The sequence below is a fragment of the Mastomys coucha genome, unplaced genomic scaffold (assembly GCF_008632895.1).
Source record: "Mastomys coucha isolate ucsf_1 unplaced genomic scaffold, UCSF_Mcou_1 pScaffold16, whole genome shotgun sequence".
NCBI classification, from domain to species: domain Eukaryota; kingdom Metazoa; phylum Chordata; class Mammalia; order Rodentia; family Muridae; genus Mastomys; species Mastomys coucha.
Genome location: NW_022196898.1, coordinates 28,991,432 through 29,000,384, shown reverse-complemented (window position 1 = coordinate 29,000,384; position 8,953 = coordinate 28,991,432). Strand labels below are relative to the sequence as shown.

The window sequence follows — 8,953 nt, the reverse complement described above, 5'->3', positions numbered from 1 at the left end:
GAGGTAAAGTCCTTCTTGTCTTTAGGTAACCTAGTCCGGGGAGTCTCGGGGTCCATGCAGTTAAAGAAATCATGAGTTTCTGACAAGAGTAGCCTTGTAACATGAGCCCAACAGTATCATTCCTCTTCTCAAGATCCCTCAGTAACTCCCCATCCCCCACACGCTGAAGTCAAAGATCAGGGTCCTCACAGGATAAAGAACATACGCCCATCTAAGGCAAACTTGTCCCACTTCATTCATCCCTCCAGCCCCAATCTCCAGTGCAAAACTCCTTGCATTTCACTGAGGACATACTGCCTTCACAAGCCTTCCAGGCTGTCTGCCTCTCTACACCGATCCCAGCTCCTGCTCTACCCACAGTGACTTCTAAGAGACCGTTCTAGGCCAGCAAGATGGCTAAGTGGGTTAAAGTGCACACCGGATGACCTGAGTTTGAGCCTTGGATCACATTGTGAAAGAGAAACAACTGCTGGAAGTCGTCCTCCAGTACACATACACACACACACACACACACACACACACACACACACATACAACTAAATGAACGTAAAAACAGTTGGGACACATGAATGATTTGTTTCATAATCCCCCAATGTCCTTGTATAACTCGTGTGTTCTAAGACATGGCTAATGCCGGTGCTGTGAGACCCCAGGAATCCTCGATTTCAAGGTCCTCCCTGAAAATGAATGAGAAGGATTAGAGAGAAACTTGAGAAACAGAGCTGGGAAATGTGCAAAGCTCTCTCTGCCCTTTTCGCGCGAACTAGCACTTGACTCTCACACATCGGCGATACTGCAGGACTCAGGAACAAGAAAAGAGGGGTGGGTGGAAACCCCCACACATACACACACAAACCTACTGACCTTGGGCCATTGATACGGGGTAGGAGCTGGGAAAACATCAGGGCTTTACTCGAGAGAGGCAGGACAATTAAGCTGTTGAAAGCAAGTTACAATCTGGATGGCTGAGGAATGGGAGTACAACCACAGGAGGCCCTCCTGTGCATGATTGATCACAGAGGCAGCCAGGCAGGATGATGAAGGATCAGGCTACTGAAGCCTCCCAATTCACATCTGTAGCAGCTCCACTATGCATCATTCAGAAACCTATGTTATCTTTTAAGCTTCGTTTTCTTCACAGGGAATCTGTGAAATCATGTGTATGGTACTCTTATAGGACTTAACGATAGTGAATGGAACTCGCTATCCAAAAGTTCCAAAGACTAAAAACAATGGTGCCATCCATTGCCAGCTACAAGACTTGTTTTGAATTAATTGTGGGTACCCATTTACTTATCTCAAGTAAAATCAGAGAAACTATGACAATCTAAAAAGCATCCCACTGGATGCTAAATCAGCTTAAAAACTAAATAAAGAGAAAAGGTTACATTTATTATTATAAGTATGCAGTAGCCCTATTATAAATAGTTGAGAATGTCTATAGAGAGAGGGGAGGTCAAATTTACCTGGCAAGGCCAGGCTAAATATTATAATAAATGTCATTATTCTAATCATCATTATTATGCTCATCAAAAAAATAAGGATCAGTAAGTTATTGAATCTAAAATCAAACCCAGGCAGTACATACTGCCAGTGTACACCCTCAGCTACACAGCTATTTGAATTAAATGGCTATTAAATAGGGGAGACCTACTCCCTGCCCCAATTCTGGGACAGACAAATTCAATGCCAACAGATAGAGCTCATTACAGCCAAACTGTGCTGAAGCCATAAGCATTGACCCTTAACTAAGGTAGGAAAGGTTGTCTGGTCCTACTGAACCCGTGAAGTCCTTCCACCAACCCAGAGCTGCAACACATTCAGTCCATAGAGAGAGGGGTCATGGCCTTGAGGTTAGGGGGATATTGCCTGAAGCCTGCAAATAGTGGCGGTAAGAGTCACTCTCACAAGACTCAGTGTCAGGTCCAGAAGGACAGCTCCCCTGAGCTGTGTTGTACAGGGATGTAGCCCCAAGGACTGGAAGAGTGTCTGGTAAAAAGTGGGGTGATCAATAATCATTTGTGAAATGAATACAGACCAATATAATCCTAGTGGAGGAGTAGATTTGCATGGAGTTGAGGCACATGTTTCCAGTGTGAATGCTGTAACAACCACTCATTGTTGCTTCTGTCCTAGCCCACTGTGAGATCAAGGAAGACATTCCGGATGAATAGCAGAAGGTTGCCAAGTCTCCAGTGTGTCTGTGAAGGTATGTAGTGGGCCAACAAGAAGACACTGCAGCCAGCCAGTGATGCTTTGGGAGGGATGCTCAGTAAACTTTTGTCCCCAAATGAATGCAAGTATTAAGTTGGCCAGCTCAACTTGATTGCTAAAGAAATAGCCCTGGGGCTTTTCTGATAAAGAACAGAATGTGCTTTTGAGCAGAAATTTCAACAGTAAACCATGATTGTACACTCCTAAATAAACATTTTAAGAGAGTTTGCAGACATGTCAAGAGTTTGTAGGAATTGGAACCCATGTGTGTTTCAAATTGTGGAGGCATTCTCAGAACTCCAAACAGATGGTTTCCATCCCTACCTGATCCCTGAAACAACAGGAAAAGCAAAGCTGCCATTCTTCCACCCTGGCAGATACACCAGCAGCTCAGGCTCCCAAGGCTTCCTCAGGAAAGTTGAAAGGACACAAAACAAAAAAAAAAAGCACACACTATATTTCTCCTGCTCTGTAATAAGAAGAGGCAATTCAAGTTGGGAAACAGTGAACGACTTGGGATCCACAGTGAATTTAAATGGAGGTTTGTGGGGTGCCTGTAGTTTGTCATCTAAGCAGCTCGCTGCACAGAATTCTTGGAACTGGCCTACCTTAATTCAGTATGACAGCTCCATGGCAATAAAACAGCATCCTAAAAATAAAGCACACATAATGCATCTTCCATGCTGGGTATGAAAAATGGCAAGATGCTTGAATGCTGCCCAAATGGTGTTCCCGAGACCCATTCACAGAAACGTGCAGACTCGAGGGGAGCTTTGGCAGAGCTCCTAATTCAGAGGTCAGATGGCACTGGGTTTCCATTCACTCATCTATCATCTATCCATCTATCTGTCTATCTGTATCTGTCTCTCTATTTACTCATTCACTCACTCATTCATTCATTCATTCATTCATTCATTTTGTTTATCTTGTGCCATCTTTCTTGTTGAGGTTAAAAGACAGCTTTCAGAAGTTGTTTCTCTCCTTTCACTGTGTGAGTTCCAGAGATCAAACCCGGGTTATCAGGAGCAACAGCAAATGCCTTTACCTACTAAGCCATCTCACCAGCCTGGGTTTCCTTTTTAAATGCATTGACTTTCACATGGTCATAGTCTGCTTTGTCTTACCCTAGATTAAAAATTTTTAATTTTTTTTTCAAAAAGTTATCTGAATATATCTACCCAACATCGTGTGTACCTGCTGCCCTTTGCAATCATTTGAGAATCTTGCAGAAGAAAAGAGAGACAGAAAACAAACTAATGTGTTCAACCATATTTTCATGCTCATGGCTATTTGAGCCAAACAAGAAAATCTGTTAAATATCAGAATTTTAGCTTTCGTTTAAAAATAAACATAGCAATTCTCAAAGTGATACATCAATACTTTTTCCTCAGAGCAAAAATGCTGTCAGAGTTATATTGTTGAACTTAAATAAATAAATTAATTAATTAAATAGTATGTTGTTGTAGTAGCACAATCAGAAACTATCATGCTAAAATTTGTATAGTTTGGCTGTTAGCGCCTAACTGTCGCAGATAGTATTTAAAACATGGGGTTGGCTTACAGAAGCAACCTGTGGAAGCCTCAGCCTGTGAAGAATCAGGTACAAGTTCCAACTTTACTAATCACTAACCATGTGGCTTGGGAGAGAAAAGTATAGCCTTATATAGCTTCAGAATTCCCCCACTTACAATAAAACAGGGGCTCCGTGGGTAGCTTTTCTGTCCTTATATGGATATTCCCCCATGCATCATGACTCCAAGAGCATGGTAGTAAATTGTCTTATGTACATGGCAAACAACACCATGATTATATACTGTGTTATGTCTAGCACTAGGTCTTTATAGATGACAAGTTGAATATTACTGCAAAAAAAAATCCTGTTATATGTCATTTTTTTTTTATATAAAACTAAATCGGGCTTTATTTTAAAATGCAACAACATTGACCTCACCAAGATGGAAGGCGACACGTGGATGGCAGCCACCTTGTCAGATGACCAACCTCATCAAGATGGCGGTGGCCAGCCATGTGACCTACTGTTCCAGGTCGCTTTTGTTTCTCCATTTACCAGCCTCTAGGTGGCCCAGTATGCAGAATGGTGAGGAAGCTTCCAAAAGCATCCAGAAGCCTCATAACATCCACACAGGCTCAGTTCTTCTCACATAATAAAAGATAAATATTAAAAAAATAAATAAATAAAATAAAATAAAATGCAATGACAGTACCACATACCCAAGGGTGGGTGTTGTTTTTCAAGATGTGGGTGGATCCTCAGGATTCTAGAGCACTGGTTTCATGGACAAACTTAAACAAAGGAAAAGATTATTCCCTAATTAAGGTGGAGAAAAGCAAGGAATGCCATGAATGGAAGGGGGTTTCCTGCCACTTTCTGTCCTTAGATGTGATTTCCCACATTTGTCATAGAGTCAGAGGCCACAAGACGCATTTATAAAGAATTCACACTTAGACATCTCCTAGTGCTACAGCACATGTGATGCCTAGTCTATTATGTTTATTACCAATCCTACATATCAGATATTACTGATAGTTTATTTTATTCATTCCTTTGTGGTCTTAGTGTTGAACCGAGGACCTTGTCCATATTCGGCAAGTGCACAGTTGGTGATATCTTGATAAAGGACTCTGAGGTCCCTTAGTAAAGTACTCTTAGGCATCATTCCACTTGGCCATGTTGGGTCTAACCAGTTTTATAGGTTAGATCTATTAGCCTGCAGCCACTGTGTAGTTTGCTCTTTTTCCTAAACAGGTGTCCAGTCATCCTTTTTCTCCCCATCAGAGGTGTGTAGTTCTTAATCTTAAAGGCTTAAAGAGGGACTAAGCCTGGATCTTTTTTAAAAGATGCTTTATTTTTATCTTTAGATCTCCCTCAAAGATAGCCATAGAACACAAAAATGTGTCCATAGCAATGGGTAGATCTTGTATACCGGCATGCTTCTGACATTCCCTACCTAATTACAAACTTTCCCTTATGTACTCTTCTCTTTTTCTAGAATAGTTTTGCAGCATTCCAGAAAATAGCTGAGCATAAGTATTGGCAAGTCCATGGATTTCAAATACATATTTTAATATTTAAAGAGATTAATTTAAGACATATCATCCTAAAACCAAGAGCTAGTCCAAGAGTAATCTGAGCTAATAATTCTGTGATGATTGAATCATTATTTCTTTTATCAGCTTTTAAAATTGTGAAGACAGATCTGGAGAGATGATTCAGTAGTTACAACAGCGTATTACTCCTGTGAAAGACCTCCATTCCCAGCAACCATATCAGGCAGCTCAAAACCATGTTTAACTCCAGGTCCAGGGGATCCAGCGCCCTGCTCTGAACTCTGAGGGCACTATATCCACATGCATAAGCCAAAAATACTCAAATACACATATACATGTAATTTAATTTTTTAATCTTGGAAAATACGTGCTGAAGATAGTCTATAATGACAGTGCCTATACCATAGCTCAAATTAGTTTATAACTTTTCAACTTTATGACAGTATGAGAGGACTCTGTAGAAATCATATTTAAAATTCTGAGTTTTGATCTTTCCCTGGACTAGCCACATCTGATGATGCTCTCTAGCAGTGCCAGGTGGCAGCACTGAACCCCAGTTAGCCATCTGACTGTGAACATAGACAACCAACCATCTCCAGCATACTATATTGCAGGCATTATTTGGATATTGTGTTTTACATCTCATCGTGTATATGAAATACACATCTCATCTCGGACTGGCAAGATGGCTCGGTGGGTAAGAGCACTGACGGCTCTTCCAAAGGTCCTGAGTTCAAATACCAGCAACTACATAGTGGCTCACAACCACCCATAATGAAATCTGATGCCCTCTTCTGGTGTATCTGAAGTCAGCTAAAGTGTACTTATGTATAATAATAAATAAATCTTTGGGCCAGATCAAGCAGGGACTGAGAGAGAGGAGTTGACCGGAGGGAGCAGATGTCCTAAAAGAAATTCAATTACCAGCAACCACATGAAGGCTCACAACCATCTGGACAGCTACAGTGTAACTCACATACATAAAATAAATAAATAAATCTTTTCATTCCTGGGAGCTACCTAGTCATGCTTAAGATGGGACAGGCTGAATGACGATGGCCTAAGTTAATCTTATTAAATGCATCTTCTAATTTCAGTGCATAAACCTATGGTGAGGTGAGATGTGTTGATAATTGGGACCCTCTTATTACTGAATCATTGGAAAGCTTCTACTACTGGGAGACCAGGAGTATGCAAACCATTCAGGGATCTTCTTTGTATCTCCCTAGGAATGTTACACAATCCCCTTTATATCAGTTTATATCCATGGAATAAATAAAAATACTTATTTATTCTGGCCTTCTATCTCCAAATTCATCAACTTTCTATGATGGAGTTCCAAGGTCCTGTGACTTGAGAACACTTCCAAAAACTTTGATGTGGACTTAATGTGATAATGAAGACCAAGTTCTTAAAACAACATGGTGCTTGGTGTGAAGTGACACTCCAGTGAGCCATGATTACAACGAAGGCTGCTCTTGCCTTGAGAGAAGCCGTTTCCATAGCCTGTATGTGTGCATGAGTGTTAGTCTCCTGTGATACTGTGATCAATGGCTGAGATTCTAATTGTTACATATACAGAGAGAAAAAGAAATGCCTTATGGCCCCTTAAAGAAACTTAGTGGTGAAATCTAGAAAGACTTGGAAACTTAGAATTAAAATACAGAGAAAATAAAGCCTTTATTCTTTATGGTCTCAAGAATTCATTCTCCTTTTATGACTCTAAACAGACTTGTCTCTCATCTAAAATTAAGGTGTTTCTTCTTTAATGGCAACTGTATACGATTCTTGGAGAATCGGTGAGATAACCCATACACTTAACTCTGCTCTTCAGACAAGCTGTCTTTTTTGCATGAGAAGACATAAACGTATTTTCATTAACATAAGTAAAAGTCAAAGAATAGAAACAGCCCTTAGGACAGGCTACATATACAAGATGTGCTAACTACCTGCTCTCTCCTCCATATAAAAAGATGTACTTCTAGGCCAAACCATATCACTTAAACGAATCCTATTGTTCTGCCTACAGAAAACCCACCATTAAACCATGCTAGCATAATACCATCAGGCCATGCTGATTGACCTCAGCATAACACATCGATAAGCCTTCTTATTTGTACTGTGATAAGACTACCAGGAACATTTGTCATTAGCCTCCACAGTAAACTTTTCGTGAAGCCCTCCAAATGAGTCCCAGCCTGGATTTAGAAAAAAAAATACTAATACTTGTCCTGAGCATTAGAAGCTGGAGACAGATACAGACTTGCTGCCAAGCATCAAAGAAATGAGGCAAGAAGGAATTCCTGCGTTCATTCAGCATGTTCATTGAGTATCTACAGTATGTCATACACTCCAATAGGATCCAGACGCATCATAAAAAAATGCAGGAAACGTTACTGCCTCCCACACACAGAGACCAGTGGGAAGGGAGAGATGACACAATAGGATTATATAGAATAACCAAGGTCTCCTTCGGAGCTCAGACATGCTCACATAAAACTAAAATTGGGCTACAAAAATAGGAAGTCCTGGCAGGGAAATTCACACCCAACAGAAATCAGGAGAAAATAAGCAACATAGGAAGGGGAAACCTGAGAATGTTTGTTGCATGCCTGTTGTTATCGCCTGACTCACTGTAACAAGCCACATGTATGAGATGATGCACACATGTGAGTCCTTTCATGCTCCTGAGGAAGCTGACCTGACTTCATGACTCTAAAAAAACTGAAGGGAGGAGATATTGAAGCAAGAGCAAAGCAACCACTGAAGCCATCTGATACAAAATCCTACAGATGGAACTCGCTCATACTGAGCCGCAACTGGGACTCTTTTCACTTATTTCAACTGCCACTTAGATATGTCTAGAGAGAGGACCATGCCAGAGACTCCTTCAAGCTGAATCTTAGGCTTTTGATATTCTAGAAACCCAGGGGACAGGATCAAATATCTAAGAGGAATTCTGGCACAAACTAGTAGACATAGTCAAGCTACACAGAGTTCTACTGCTAGTTTGTTCATAAGAGAAAATGAGCTTTGAGGGTTGTTGGCCCAAAGCAACTCAGGGAACTTGGTACTTGGTGTACTTAGTGGAATAACAGCAATAGCCAACACTTATTGAAAGTTTGGTTTGTGCCAAGAACTGTTATCTATGTGTGAGCTATCAGCAACTTCATGAGGTGGGCAGTCTTGCTATTGCACAGCTGAAGAGAGACGCTGTAACATTCCAGCCTGGATTGTTCTACATCCCAACACAAGTCACTGACTGAGTATGCTTTGGACTCCAACCCCAACATGGCAGTCTCATTCAGACAGTGTCCTCCACGTGGCATGATCATTTCCAGAGACCAGGACTGCAAAATTGCACTTCAGTTAGTGGCCAGTGGAGAAGGGACCTTGTCAGAGACTTCTTCAGACTGAATCTTAGGTTTTTGATATTCTAGAAACCCCAGGGAACAGAATCAAATATCTAAGAGGAATTCCGGCACAAAATAGTAGGCATAGTCAAGCTAGCAGGGTTCTATTGCTAGTTTGTTCATAAGAGAAAATGACCTTTGAGGGTTGGCGGCCCATAGCAACTCAAGGAACTTGGTACCCTTAGTGCCCTAGACACTACCTTTATGCTACAGGAAGACACATAGGGCTCTGTAAACAATGAATCTTGAAGAATTCA

The 8,953-nt window shown here is 41.0% G+C and overlaps 1 protein-coding gene across 3 annotated transcripts in view; it reads right to left on the bottom strand.

The window, feature by feature from the left end:
* Gask1b (golgi associated kinase 1B) overlaps positions 1 to 8,953 on the bottom strand; it is an 87,897-nt gene that overhangs the window by 42,859 nt on the left and 36,085 nt on the right. The window lies entirely within an intron of this gene.